The 15,540-nt window shown below is 40.4% G+C and overlaps 1 protein-coding gene across 3 annotated transcripts in view; it reads right to left on the bottom strand.

Annotated features, from left to right (window-relative positions):
• Positions 1–15,540, bottom strand: part of nrsn1 (neurensin 1) — a 134,984-nt gene that overhangs the window by 65,748 nt on the left and 53,696 nt on the right. Inside the window, exon 2 of one of the 3 annotated variants that reach the window (XM_035621643.2) lies at positions 8,921–8,984. The exons of the other annotated variants lie outside the window; for them this stretch is intronic. The gene's annotated coding sequence lies outside the window, so the exon portion shown is untranslated. The remainder of the gene's footprint in view (positions 1–8,920; positions 8,985–15,540) is intronic. 3 annotated transcript variants of the gene reach the window in all.

A 15,540-nucleotide genomic window follows, 5' to 3' on the forward strand; every position in this document is an offset into this window, starting at 1 on the left:
GTAAAAAAAAAAGAAAGAAAAAAAGTAAACCCCATGGCAGTGACCTCTGCTGTAGTGCCATGAATAATGGGGACTATTAGTTGCAATGTAGTGCATTCTGAGAAAAGTAATAATTTCGACCCAGAGGGCTGTTTAATTTAGACATAGGATGGAATGAGACATATTGTTAAATGTTTTGCATACGTGGAAATAATAATTTAAAAAAATATGTATATATAATCCCAACATATCTCACTTGCTCTGTCCCACAGGTGCACATTACATTTCTCTTCATCCTGATTATACACACAAGTATACAACATAATAGAAAGTAAAGAAATGGCGTAATTTGTTATACTGTAACAAGAGTCTATCTTTTATACCAGTTACCGAGTTAACTATTGTGTTCGCTCCATCACCCTACAGTGGCAAAGCTGTGTGAATGAATAAATCACAGTTTTCAAACCGTTGTTAAAGCTCTGGAACCATGGCTTAGATGCTAATTTGAAGTCAAGATGGTTAAAGAGTGTGCAGAACGAGATGGTATTCATTACCAGATTGTCAAGGAACCGCTAACGTTCGGGCTTAGGGTTCAGAGAAACAGCAGAAGCAAAGTGCGCAGATCAAAATGAAGAAAACAAAGGGTGGGAGAAAGAAAAAAAAAAAAGTTGAGCTTCAAAGTCTAAAGTCTTTCAGTTGAATCGGTCCTTGGATAATGATCCATTTAGCCAGTCTGGGAGATTGGCTGCCAAAGGCATGAGGGGGAAATTACTCACCCGTCTCCAGCAGAGAAATGTTTGTTTCCCAGACCTGCCCTGAAATTATTTCAATCAAAACACAAATTAAGTGCAATTAACGGAGTGCTAAAATGCTCCAAACCAACTGATACGGAATCATTAAGGAGTCACCTCAACCACAACTCCTTCTTTCTTCCTCCCTCTCCTTCTCCGTGTCGCTTTCTCTCTTCATCAATGAGCCCTCGCTCAGGGTAAACTTCACACTTCATTAATTAATTCATCACCTAAAAGCCGAGTATTGATTTTCAGTAATGGCTTTACAAATCTGTCGGACACCTAGCTGCAGAAATAATTAAAAAGAATGCCCGTTTGCAATAAATCATCTTTAAAAGGGGTTAAAAAGTCCCGCAGGTCACCTGGGAGGTAGGTTACAATATCAACAAACAGCCCATAATGTCCCCCAGTCATTAAGGACATCAAAGGACAGCTTTTACGATTGAAATTTGTTACCATAGTAACACGAAAGTGAGCCTAATGGACGGCAGGAAATACAGAGAATGAGAAAGAGTCAACACAGAATATAGAAAATTCAAAGTGATGTATTCCTTGGAGGGTTATTAATTAAGTCAGTGCAAAATACTATAGGTCGTGAACAGACATGGGATATTTTGGGGGGGTGAATATTTCTGAAAAGAATTTCTTATGTAATTCATCATGGATTTCTTCTATGGGGATGTTTTGCCATGAACCTCAACCATAAAATACAATATTCTCACATAAATGATGGAACGTTACTGGGAAAAAAAAGTCTGATGAGAGGTTACAGTGCCGAAAACAAAGAAGACGGTCTCGAGGAACAGCCATCAAGATGATCGACACTGAGCTGGAGGGCTGCTCCTCCATTCCCTCAAGTCAACTACAACCAGTGCATTCTGGGAGAAAACAAGCGGCAACGCCCGCTTCTGAGACCGCACAGCATGTTAGACGTAGCACAGCAGAGACCTGCAAGCTGCTGCCCTTGGTGAGCGGGGAACTCTGTGTGAAGAGACACCTTCACAGGTCACTGAGTTAGTCTGACCCATCGACGACATTAACCAAACAACCTTCGGGGACAACAGCGACTTTAGAGCGACTTGAGCTTTGGTCAAATTTGGATGCATTTTTTTCCACTTTTGTGCATTTATTATTCTCTGTCTGTATTTTATGAACGTTAAGTCTGTTCCCTTTCTGTCCGTGCAAACATTGCATCTCTAGTATTTGCTTGACGGTCGATAGCTGCTTCCAGACATTCTGCGCTAAAGTCCAGATATTATCCAGATATTTTACGGATATGCATGTATATGAGAATGCAAACGTCCACAATTGTTGCTGCAGACCTTTTATTGCTAAGCCCCCTGTGAAATTTTTCTGGAAAATGTCCAAGCGAGCTCATGCAAGAATACAGCTGGGTTATCTCTGGGATATTCAAAGCCAGCAAAGCAGGCATGTCGATGACTGTAAAACAAAAGCAGCAGAGTTATCTGTGGTGGAATGCCTCCTGCATGATGCTTCCCAGATGTCACAGAATGTTCCAGAAATGTTCCCGTTGGTGTGAACGCGGCCGACTCTGACAATCTCTTGCTGCATTCATCAAATTTCAAAAGGCAAACCCTGGATCCATTTAAAAGTTAGAAAAAAAAACGTGTTTACTGTGCTATCAATAATGAAACTTACTGATTTTGTCAATATGGAAAAGATAGTCAATACCACAGTCAAACTGATATACTGTATCATGTTTTCATAGAAAATCAATACAGCTAAATGCCATTAGCAAAGTGACATTACTGGTTGAAAATCCCATGTGGTTTACGAATGATTTCATGATGGCCTTCAATGGCCTTTTTTTTTTTTCCATCCTCAGAGATATACATTAAAAGGATTAAGATGAATGGTTTGATATAACTGGTTAAGGTTTGTAAGTCATTGAATGTAAGCCTGCCAATAAATCTAATAATCTCCACATGATGCGACCAAAAGCTTTGATCAGCAGGAGCACAAAAATTATAACAATGAAAACAGATGTAGTGCATGTACATTTCCTCATGCCACTAGAATCGCAATGGCTTTCGCCCCAACAAGGTGAATTTGTCATTGAGAACATGTAAATGTATTCAGCCAACATCTTATATCATAGTAATCACAGCCTAACTCCGCTGGGGCAAGGTCTGTGATTTAAGACAGGAGACTGTTTTATAACACTCTTTAAATTTCTGGCTCTAGCTCACTCCCACTCCCCCCCACACTCCCCGCCCCTGCCTCCCGTTGTCTGTTAGCTCTCCATTCTCTGCTCTCTGTCTTGCTTTATCTCTTCTTTCTTTTATTATTCTCTCTCTCTCTCTCTCACACACACACACACACACACACACACACACACAGACACACACACACGCGCACACCCACACACACACACACGGCAAAGGAGAACATAAATCTGGATAGTGTGCCAGACTAGGCCATGGACACCATAATTACAGAACATCAAATGAAAGAATTAGTGTCCCTTTTCTCATTGCCATGCAAGACTTGCAAGTCCTCTGCAATTTCTCGGCTTACCTCTGCTTTCCATCGACACATAATCTCCCTCTCTTCTCCCCCTCTCTCCCTTTCTATCTCGCCCACTCTCTCTCTCTCACACACACACACACACACACACACACACACACACACACACACACACACACACACACACACACACACACACACACACACACACACACACACACACACACACACACACACACACACACACACACACACACACACACACACACACACACACACACACACACACACACACACACACACAGGTATGCATGGTGGCAGACAAAAAACTAAAGTGTACATAAGTGCACACACACGCGGGCATACGTAATTTTTGACTCGACACGCTGGCTTATAACTACTTCAGCTTGCACCTGAACCTGAAATCTTGTTTTATTTTGTACTCTTACAAACTAAAAATACACACATACTGTAAAATAATACTGGCCAATGTGGATCGTAGATAGTAATCAAACTGTAACGTCTCTAAACTTTGTAGGCTCATTATGCCATGAATTAACAATGTAAGTATAATGTTGAGTTCATACAGCTGGCCTAGAGCTTCTGGTAGGCTACTTTAAAGGGGACTTTTCATATAAATTATTAAATATTAATAAGTATTATATCAATATTTAAACTAATACTATTGACCTGAAAATGGACATAAAGTTTTGAGGGTGTATTGACACTGTTGGATTGTCAGAATGTTATGAATGTACTGAGACACCATATTTTTTTGGTTCAAATGGTTTATTCTACCATACATTGTATTTTTCTGTCATTATGCCATCACAAATCTTTAAAAAAAAAACTTTCCTTGCATGAGTTCACCCTAAGCTAAATGGTTTTGCATGATTCTTGGGAGGCATGGAAGTAATCGCTATGAGCGCTTTTAGATTTACAAGAGTTTGCGATTATGCTAAAGTAATGAATTAACTGTGTTTTCCTTTAGTATCGGTTCTGAAAGCTTGCATGGTGCTTGCAAGTATTTGATTGGTTCGGTTTGTTTGTCTATCTGATGCTTTGTTAGCAGGATTCCTCAAAAAGTTATGGACTGGTTTGCATGGATTTTTATAAATTTATCTAAGTCAGATGGAGATGGCGATTGCTCAGCCTCGGCTGAGGTCTGGTTCCCTGCACGCTCTTTTTCTACCTAGATTTGGACTGATAGATACTTTTTACTCCTAAATTAGGAGTGGTCTATTCATTAGGAGTCCTAATGAATAGACCATTCGCATGTCCTGTATCCAAAGTTTACTTCTGTATTTTCTCTAAGTCTGACTTGAACTGCTAAAGAAGGAAAATGAGACAGCGCACAGACTTACATAAAAGGTAGAATTTCTTCTCGTCATTATTCTTATATGAGTACTTAAATTGGAAGCCTTAAAGTTTTTATTACAGTCATTTTCCCTTGACTGCTATTTCACAGAGAGGAGGGGAGGATAATGTTTTCAGAAGAGGAGGAGGAGAGTGTTTTAGGAAACTAAATTTGCTGTGTCAACAAGTGTGGCTTTAATACATCATCAAGGGGAAAGCAAAGGCATATGATTGGATAGGGATGTGGCATCATTAAAAAACTAAATATCATTAATTTTCCCCCAGCTTTATCAGACTGAATAATTCAATAAGGACATGGGAACTGCTGAACTATTTGCTTGTAAAGTTTTTTTAATACTGCAATTTAAATTTATTCTTAGCGGCATTAAAAACGTCAAGAGCATCTCGGGTATAAAAACAAGCCTCTTTAATCCGTAGTACGCTATTTGTGTACAGCTTTCAATACTACAACAACATCAGAAGAAAAAAAATGGACAATCTACACAAACAGCACCAAATGTTCAGTTTTTCCACTTGATAAATTGTCCTCGTCATCCCACTCTAAATCATTTTGTGTTATTTCAAATGTCCCAATCAATGCTCCACTATGTACAGTGCAGGTGCCGTGACAGACAGGCAATCCATCCACATGCCCCGGAATCTCCAATTCCCTGAGCTGAATTGCCACAATCACAGACCCACTATGCAGACTCAGCGACAGGCGGGCAATCCTACACCTGTGACAGTAATAAAAGGCTCCCTTCCTTCCGCTTTCCTCTCACCTACCTTTCCTGTCAATTACCACTCCACAGATGGATGTGAAACTGCACATCTCAGCAGCTTCAGAGCCACCTCGACTCGAGCGTCTCCCAAGGTTTTGATTGCAGAATCATAGGAAAAGCTTGAGGTAGTGGCTTTTGAGGACGGTTCCCCGCGGGATGTAAGGGCATACAAACGGCTGCCTTTAAGTCCTAACTGAACATAACAAGGCCCTGGAGTTAGAAAAGCCCTGGGAGAGCTTGACTGGAGATGAGAAAAAGAAGGAGGGAAAAAGCATTTATATTGGAAAAAAAACTAAAGAAAAGAAAAACTAGGACTATAAATGGAATTGCGCAAACACATTTTTTGGTTCAAAATAAAAAGAAACATTTATTTCACAAAAGCAATGTGCATCTCAATCAATTTAGTTTGTCCGTAGTGAAGAAGCTTAAATAGAGAAAAACAGAATGGTAATTATTTTTACATTAAAGCTCAGTTTTATTGCATGACTCTGGTCTTCTCTGTTGCCAAACCCACAGAATGAATGAACTGCACTACAGTTGAAAAAACACAAAAAGGTAATAAATCTTGTCATAAGTGGGATTTCTGGGTCAACTTCCCTTTGGCAGACAGGAAATGTATGATTGTAATCAACTGTGTTTTGTAATACAAGTAAAAATGAATTTTGGCTTTGTTATCCATTTCATTAAAAAAAAAATGCTATTGCAAAAACTTGGGAAATCAAATATCCCTGCTACAATGTGACCATGTGTATTACATAACAATACTGCATACCCAGACTTTATTACCCACGTAAAATATATTTTTATTCCAGTAAAATGGGGATTCATTATGTTGCGATTGTTTTGTTAACCCCATGTACATTTTAGTTTAGTAATGGTTCTGCATTTTTAAACCTAATTGACATTGATTTCATAGGAAGACGTTGGAGTCCTGCCCACAACACAATCGTTTCCTCACTACTTGACAATCAATTATGGCTTTGTGAATAGCCCCCTGTGGTTAGGATCTATCAGCACAGCCCTTCATAACCACCACCACCCATGAAGTTCACTTATGATTTAAAATCCATGGGTAGCAAGCCATGAAATCCCCACTTTTGTCATTAAAAACAATCCAGTTCAGAAGCTTATTTACACATCATGTCGTGTAGAAATAACTGTGGTTGGTCGGGGGTTATGAACATTACTAAGTAACCCAACTGATTTCCAGAGGTTACATTGGTACGATGCTACCAGTGAGCTGCAGAACTCAACAAATGCAATATTCTAATTGCAACATATTCTAACTTTTGCTCTTCAGTCAAATAAATTGTTGTGTGAAAGCAAATAATCATACTTTTCAGGCATTTTTCTTTCAAAAATATTTTCTGAGATCAGGTAAAAACAAGACTTTTATGTAAAAATGTGGTTCAGGGTCCTATTTTTTCCCCAGTGTTTTCAATAGTTTAAGTTTTAGATCAATTGACTGTTTTCTCTAATGATGCTAGAAATGTTAAAATCTTTTACTGCTCCATTCTACATTCACCATGTTGCTTAATGCAGTGAAGATGACTGCAACTCTCCCATGGTGCATCACAAACCTCATCAATCAAATACAACGGGGCATACCATTAACTTATTGATCATTCCAACACAGAATCCCACCTGGTAGATTTTTATTTCTTGCCTTCCCTGGCAGAAGGGGTCAGAGCTGGACTGAAAAGAACTTAGCGATGTAAATGTGTGAGTATCACTTTAGATATTTTGCTCACTAAGGCGATGACTGATGACTGTTTTTCTGCCTGACTGCCACCGTGGGTTAAGACAAGGGGCTTTATGATGCATGGACATCCTTCGTTACTAATTAACCTTCATACCACACTAATTAATTAGATTCCAGCAAGGTCAAGCTTTCTAAATGGGACAATTAAGTGCCTTCCTCTTACAGTACTGCACAATAAAGAGCATTAAAAAATCCTAACAAAGAGACATGATAGACTCAAAATAGAGAAATGTTTCAAACGTTTCATTCAAGTTAAATATGAACCTGTATTGTTATCAAACGGTGGAACATGCAAATTGCTTAATAGTGAGTACTCCAATTCAAAGGGAGCTATGACGGGGGTAGAAATAAAGTGTGAAGTGACACCAAAATAAAATGTAGGGTTTAGCCATATTGTAACGGTACAAATGAGCAGACAATGTGACGGTGACCAAAGATAAATAGGGGTGAGAAGTTCAACAAACAGATGATAGAAGTAAAGCAAACCACTGTGGTGATGCACCAACACAATGCTGGCTGTGCATAGTAACAAAATATTCAAATGAAGCAAGGTAATAATGTGGCGACGTGCGCATGCCGTGGTCCTAAGAATGTTTTAACAACACATTAGAGGTTTCACTAATGATAGTGGTCGTTGCAAAGCAGTCAACATTAACACACATTTTCATTTGCTTTGAAATGCCTAACAGATCTATCGCCCTCCCCCAAAAAAAAAGATGTCGCGAAAGAGGATGTGAGAATCAGGAAATTAAGTCTGCATGAGTACACACGCGCATTTTCACTAGCAGGCGTAATGGACCAGTTGGACAGGACAGCTTGCTTATGTTCAGGAAAAACTTGTCACATAATGACCCAAGCAAATGCATGTGTGCACATGCACATACACACACACACACACACACACACACACACACACACACACACTAGCAAACACACACAATCCTTTACATGCACATATGCATATTTATAAATATGTATAGTTATCTGTATTTCTTACGCATATGCATACATTGGACAAACATGTCGGCCCACAGACACATGCGGTGGGGTAGGTATCATTTAAAAGACTATTCCCACTGTACACTGGAGCCCATATCTGACTAACAGTCTGGAACCAGCCAAATGTGGCAGCCAACTGTTCCCTGTCCTCAGGCTATCCCTGGACTTGGCTTTAGTACAGCAAATTGTATCATTGTGCTGTGTTTGTGTGTGTTGTGTGTGAGTGTGTGTGTGTCTGCATGTGTGTGCTTCTCTGTGTGTATACTGTGAATAGGGCTGCAGAGACAGACAGACAGACGGACGGACAGACGGACATCAGGGGGTTTGTTAAGCACAATAACTGTGTAGAACAGTATACACAAACGACGCCGCTGACTTGAGGTTGTGCAGGTGCAAGTATAGAGGAACATTTGAGGTTTGCCTATGATTCAAAGTCAGGCCGCCCTGAGTGGGTGACCACATTTAGTAATTAATCAGTTGACCAACAGAAAATTAGCATATGCCAGTTTTGATAAATCATTTGATAATTGCTAAGTAAAATATAATACAAAGATAAGCCAATGTGAGACAAAACTGTAATTTAAGCTGTAATCTAGGTATTTTGAAAAAAAAAATGACACTATTAGTGTTGGCTGTTTACTCCTCTGTGGTATTGGGTGCAATTTAACACGGTATTTACTAATGAAAACATTTCTATTTTCATCAGCTCAAAGCTCATCAGGTGATGTTTACATATTTTCCTATAATGACATGGTCATACATACTGGTAGCTTGTCAGGTCCGCATCAGACATGGATTTACGGTACCACAAAGTTTCCCCTTCCTTCTCTGTCAGAAAACAGACAAAATTTAAAAAATGAGGTCACGAGACTTTAAAATTTTTTCTCATATAATTTATTTTCTCTCTGGGAAGAACTAAAGGCCAGTGGCACACTGGTTTGTGTAACCCAGGTACGGTAGGTAAGTAAGAAAATTCAATGGGGAAGTGCATGTGTGTGTGAGTCCGTGTGAGTTTGTGTGTACTTCAGACATCTGACTGTGCATTTGACAGTGATTAATAGGTGGCAACCCCATCTTGGCGCTACCATGGGAATGTAGACCCTATATTTTATTAAGCCCCACATAAATAAAGCCACAGGGTTCCATTTGGTGACAGTAATCACCAATCAGATTTTTTGTCAAAGAAAGAAAGAAACAAAAGAAACAAACAAAGACAGGCAGACAAAAGAAAAAAAGTTGCTTCTCCTATTTCACTGGGGTCACTTTGAGAACCAAAATCTTCCAGATGGTGTCTGATGAATTTTTATTTATTTCTGGGGAGCGATGTGGTTAGATGACATGGCTGATGAGAGTATTTCTGCGATGCGCCCTGGGACAAATGAAATGCTGCAAAGACTGCAAGGTTAAAATGCGTATTACACAATCTGCTAAGATCACAGTCTGTGCTGTGGGTTTTAACGCAACGCCTTTCTCTCAATGTCTTTTTAAAGGAATTCTCATTTTGGGAAATAGACTTGCTGTCTTACCGAGAGTTAGAATAGATCAACATCGATTCGAGTTGAGAGACTATAGTCCTCCACACGTTTAGCCTGGCTTATTGCAAAGACTGTAAGTGTCAAACAGCTCCATCCTAAATCATCCTGAAAGCAGTAAGTACTGCATTCACTGACCAGTGATTGGAGGAGGTTGATGCATGCATGACTAAAAAAGTGATTATTGCTGGTATAAGTGTTTACCTTTGTACCCAACAAGATGGAACTTATAACGTGACATAGTATGTGACATCTAGCATCTGATTAAACTTGTTTCCTACCTTTTCTTGAATTGTCCTTGATGATAAATGAGGCATAGACACTTTCCATGAGTAACTTGCTCCAACCCTGGAGCTTGTTGCATCCATCAGCTATTAGCTGGATCATTTGAACTGCAAGACTGATGATTGACAATTCATTTCACAAAATGCTGAATTATCTCTACAGGAGAGTAGAGCCTGACTGACACATCGGTCGGCCAATAATATTGGCTGACATTGAGTCTTTTGCAGACACATCGGTATCAGCGTTTATTCTTGCTAATACGTGCCAGTATGAAAACATTCATTGTACAGAATAAACAATGCAGAAAAGCATTTATGTTTCCATTAATGTACATATATACGCCTAACCATCCATATCGGCCGGGCTAGAGACAGTGTGAGTTATATCCACTGGCATACTGTGATGCTTTTCATCTAATACAGTACAAATTGGAGGCAATCTGCCCTATTAACACACACAACACTGTATTAGAAGTGTATCAACAAAAATAAACATTTCAACGGTCTTCGGACAGTTCCATAGCATTTTATTTTATATTTAGGTCACTTTATCAAGTCTGTTATACAAATGTAACACGATGAAAACTCACCATTGCGACCATGTGTGGGCGTTACCGAGAGAGATGGAGGGGGTAATTAGACAACACACTAGTGTTATCCATCCACTGGGGGAAGCCCAGCAACACAATGCTCAGGCACAAAGAGACAAAATGCCACATCTCCAGGTGTAATTTATTAAGGGAGTGATGGTAGATAATATGGATGCCCGGGCTCACACAGGAAACAATGTGTGTTATTCAGTTACCATTACACACAGCCAGCAATGCAAAGGGCTTAGATTAATGATGCACCTGTTTGATCTATATGGAGTGAACGTTGAAAGCCAATGGCTTGTATGCATCAGTGGCTTATTAAGGAGCAAGAGATGGAGATAATGAGAGGTGGTTAGTGGGAGATGGACATTCAAAAAAGAGGTGAAGTGAGGAGATGGGAGAGAAAAAGGAGAACACATTTTTTTTTAAAGTGTGAAAAAGGAAGATACGGCAAGGAAGGGAAGAAGGCAAGAACAGTGGAATGCAGTCCCAAAATAATCATATACATGTACTCTGACCTGGATGAATGAGAATATCCACAGACTTGCATGTACAGTACTGTACATGGACACCGCAGTGCATATGTTACTATCACAAAGACCATTGTGTTGGATATACGATAGATTAAAATCCACTACAGACCTGGGTTCACAATATAGACAATAACGAAGCTATAGGCAGGGGACGCATTTATCTGTCATGGTGGGAAGAAGACATTACAGCTGCAGGGACGTAAAGTAAAATATCCCCAGCTAGCTAGTTCCGGTATTTATATAAATGCAACAGGATACAACACGAGTCAGTGCTCTGATCGGCGATAATCATTAAAGTATTTGAAATAAACAGCTGGTTGTCAGAGGTTTATGCACCACACACGTCTAAACTAAAACAACTTTGAAATGCAACACTTCAAAATGTAGTTATACTGGAAGCATGTTTAAATCATAAATAACCATTCATATCAGCAGTTGTTTTTCCCCACCTCAAGCCACACTTCATTATGAGATAATTCTGATTTAAAAAAAAAAAAAGAACAACCAACAACATATATTCAATATCCAATCTACCATGCACACGTGGACTGTGGTTCCATTTGCCCCTCTATGAAAGAACTGACTTTGTTCCACACTATTAGGAAATGACTGATAGGGAGGAGTGACAATGATCCAGCCTCTATGACAACCGGCTATCATTACAGTATCAAATGACCCCCCGGGCCATATTAAAACCACCCAGTGTCACCAATTACTAAACAAAGATAAGTTGTAATATCACAAATGTGCATTTATACTGTCTGTTGTCAAATGTTAATGTGGCATAGAGGTCATTTGGGCACACTTTGAGTCCGTGTTGTGGCATTTGATGGACGGAAATACGGCAAATTGCGCGCCGAATGAATGGTGGCGAGGTGGTGGAGCAAGACAAGTAGGACCATCATTATTAGTCATAAAACAGGAGTAAGAAGCTAAGATGTATCCTTTTGGGCCACAGCAAACTACTGTGATATTTCACCTTGAAGCCTACTTTTAGTCTGCCCAGTTACAAAGCAGAAGCAGCTCCCAGTAGCTGTGCATGTACTGCATGTACTGCATGTACTGTTGGATTACAGTACTGCAAGTCTGTGCAAGTCGTGCTCATATTTGCTGGGGGGGTACATACATAAATTATTTACAGTGTAATATTAGAGTACGTATTGGAAATCAAACCAAATAGTAGACCACAGCTGAAGATGACACACTGCAGGTAAAGCATTCATTCTCTTTCAAGATTATTTTATATTTTCACAATTCAACCGAATGAATCATTTGAATTGTGTTAACTTGTGGATTTTGCCTATAACCTCTCTGATGGAAGTCAATGGATGAATGAACCTGTGTCTCGGACTAGTCCCCGGCGTCCCTTATGGACCCGAAATGACAAATATACAGTCTGGCTAATCGTCAGAGGAGTGCACTTGCTATTACACACTGCACAGCCCCACAGGGACGGTCGGAGAGAAAAGAATGGATAATTTGCTGATCTGGACAGATTCTTTCTCTCCCTCTCTCTTGCTGTGCATGCATATGTGCGTCTGTGCCTGAGTCTGTGTCCGTATGTGTATGTGTCTGTGTGTCTGTGTGTGTGTGTGTGTGTGAGTGTGTGCGTGTGCGTGCCTAGGTAGGGAAGTGAGTATGTGCACATGTGCAGCAGAGGGAAGAGAGAGAAAGAGAATAAATGAGTGTAATAAATGAAGATGAACATTGCGGGGCCTCTGCTCTCTTCCTGTGTTTTTCTCAATTTTTCCTTCCCCCACTGCCAAATATGTATTGATTTCCATGCATATTTATAATCTGCGCTGAACCAGTGGGTCTCCAGTGTTTTTAGAGGTGATGGGCCTGCTCCGCGGAGCAGAATCAACAATATCGAACACACACTGAATCTTCAAATCCCTCCTCTAAGCTCTGATGATATAAAGCATTAATTTCCGAACTCCAGTTTGGTCTGACACTGTGTACCTTGGGCGTGTTGCAGGATTGGTTTTGGGTTTCATGTTGCGCATGAAGCATTATTCATTCTCGTTTGTCCTCTCAGTATTATTATTCTCTAAATCAGACTTAAGGTGGATAGCAGTACTTTTGTGCATTGCATACTTCACCACACAATTGATTGCCTTATCTTAAGTTCATTTCCTCTTCCACACTCCATTTTTCTATTATTTCCGCGTGGCATTTGCCTCCGTACTTGCGTTCTCGTTAATGGCTGGTTTATATGGCACTTTGATTGGGCGGCATCTCCTGAAGACACCCAACATGATTAATACTCCACTAATTCATTGATTAATTGTGATTTTACACCATTATGTTCTACTTTTCTACGCTACCTTAACGCTTATTCCATTCATTCCTCATCCATATGACATTGCGAGTGAGTATGACTTCATCGTTTATTCTCTATCAATAGGCTCTCTGAGCACAGAGCTCTCAGAGGGGAGACACAGAATAAAGACAAGAGGCAGGTCTCCTAAGTGGCTCTTCATCTGCCTGCTGTCAGGCTTGACCTTGCTCTGATGGCTCTTGGTGGATGTATGCGTGCGTGAGTGAGTCCGTGCATGTGTGTGTGAGAGAGAGTGAGAGTACATGTTTCCTCAATGCATTTTGTTTGTAGACAAAATGCATGTGGATGCTTTTGTGTATGTCTTTTGGCTATTTTTTTTTTTTTTTCAGATGCTGGCCTTATTAAGTAAAGGCTGCCCAACATGATCAGTTCCATTCTCGCTGTCCTGTGTGAGGTAAACACAAGTCTTGAGTGATCAGTGCATTGATCACTGCACACAACGAAGCATCTAGATACAGGCAAGCAACTGGCATCCACAAAAAATAATGATATATATATATATTATTGAATATAAAATACATAAACACAAACAGACATGCACCTAATCCGAATCAAAAATAAGTAAAAGTGTACAAACAACCAAGAAAACCATGCGCCAATACACACAGCCACAGAGACATGCACAGAATGAGCACGTACGTTGTTTGGTGCCCAGTCTTCCAAAGAATGATTGAATGCTAGATGGAGCACACAAGCACTAATGGTTGGATGGGAGATTTCCCCTGGTACCTCATCCCCTCACTCAATGGATCAAAAAGGAGACAAGTGATGGAAAGTTACATCAACCAAATACTGTGTAACACGAACTGAATACAGTGCAAGTCAGGCCAACACCTTGGGGGGGTTGTGAGGAGACACAGCCAGCCTGTGGACTTATTCAATGACAAATCACTTGAGACTTAACTTACGTAGTCGGTTTTAAAGAGAATGAGATTATAGATCAGTTATACTTTAAAAATGTTGGTGATTCAGAGAATCTACGCTAATAACAACTGAAAGCAGTAATTTCTGAGCAAGAATCTAACAAACTTGTCCATCGACAACCGTCCCTGTATCCAAATGATACAAATATATTTTATGGAAAGTTAAAATGAAAAATCCCCTCTAAATGATTTACTCAATTCCAATTATTTCACCTGCTCTTTTTGTGCTCTGCTCGCTGAGGTTGAAGGTAAGCGGCTCTGCTCCCACTGTAGGACAGGGATGACTCTGGTAAGGACAAACAACAGCATCAAGAAAACAAGCATCGGCAGCAGAGGGCACAGGAGCTGGTGTAACTGGTAACTAAGGATGGCGGTGATTACTTAATGGACTCGTAATGACTTGGACATTGTGCATGCAAGCTGCAATGGTGGCGCAGTAGTGCAGTGGTCACCATTGTCGGGGGGGGGGGGGTCAAGGCCTTTCTGCGTGGAGGTTGCGTGTCCTGCCTGTGCCTGCACCAGGGTTCACACGGTTTCTTCCCACGGTGCAACTGCTACACTCTATATGCGAGTCTGTGATAGATCTGTTGAGGGTGGACCCCCGCCTTTTGCTCAGTGTCAGTGACCCCCTGGATAGATAAATGGATTTATTAATTCTTTGGAGTTAATGTGAGTCGGTTGAAAACAGCACATACTGCTTTCAAGTAGAGGAGAGAGAGAGAGACAGAGAGAGAGAGAGAGAGAGAGAGAGGCACCATGGGGAACCAGGGGAACTTGCCCTCAGAACGAGGCAGGTTTGACTTCCCTTAAAGTTATGAATCAACATCTATTTTCTGTGCTTGAATAGTTCAATGTTTGGCTGAAGGCAGCAGTCATTGTACTAAGTGTACAACTACAAAGCAAAAGGAGAGGATATTCGGCCTGTGTTTGAGACAATGGAGGGAAAAGAGGCAGAACGACAGATACTTAAAGGGTGCACGTTCATAGGTGAGCACCAAGACACTGTATTTACTTGCATGTTGTGTACTGTATTTAACACACACACACACACACACACACACACACACACACACACACACACACACACACACACACACACACACACACACACACACACACACACACACACGAACAATCTGTTTCACTCAGTCGCCCTCAAATTAGTAAAGTTGCACCAT

The sequence above is a fragment of the Scophthalmus maximus genome, chromosome 1 (genome assembly GCF_022379125.1).
Source record: "Scophthalmus maximus strain ysfricsl-2021 chromosome 1, ASM2237912v1, whole genome shotgun sequence".
Taxonomy (NCBI): Eukaryota; Metazoa; Chordata; class Actinopteri; order Pleuronectiformes; family Scophthalmidae; genus Scophthalmus; species Scophthalmus maximus.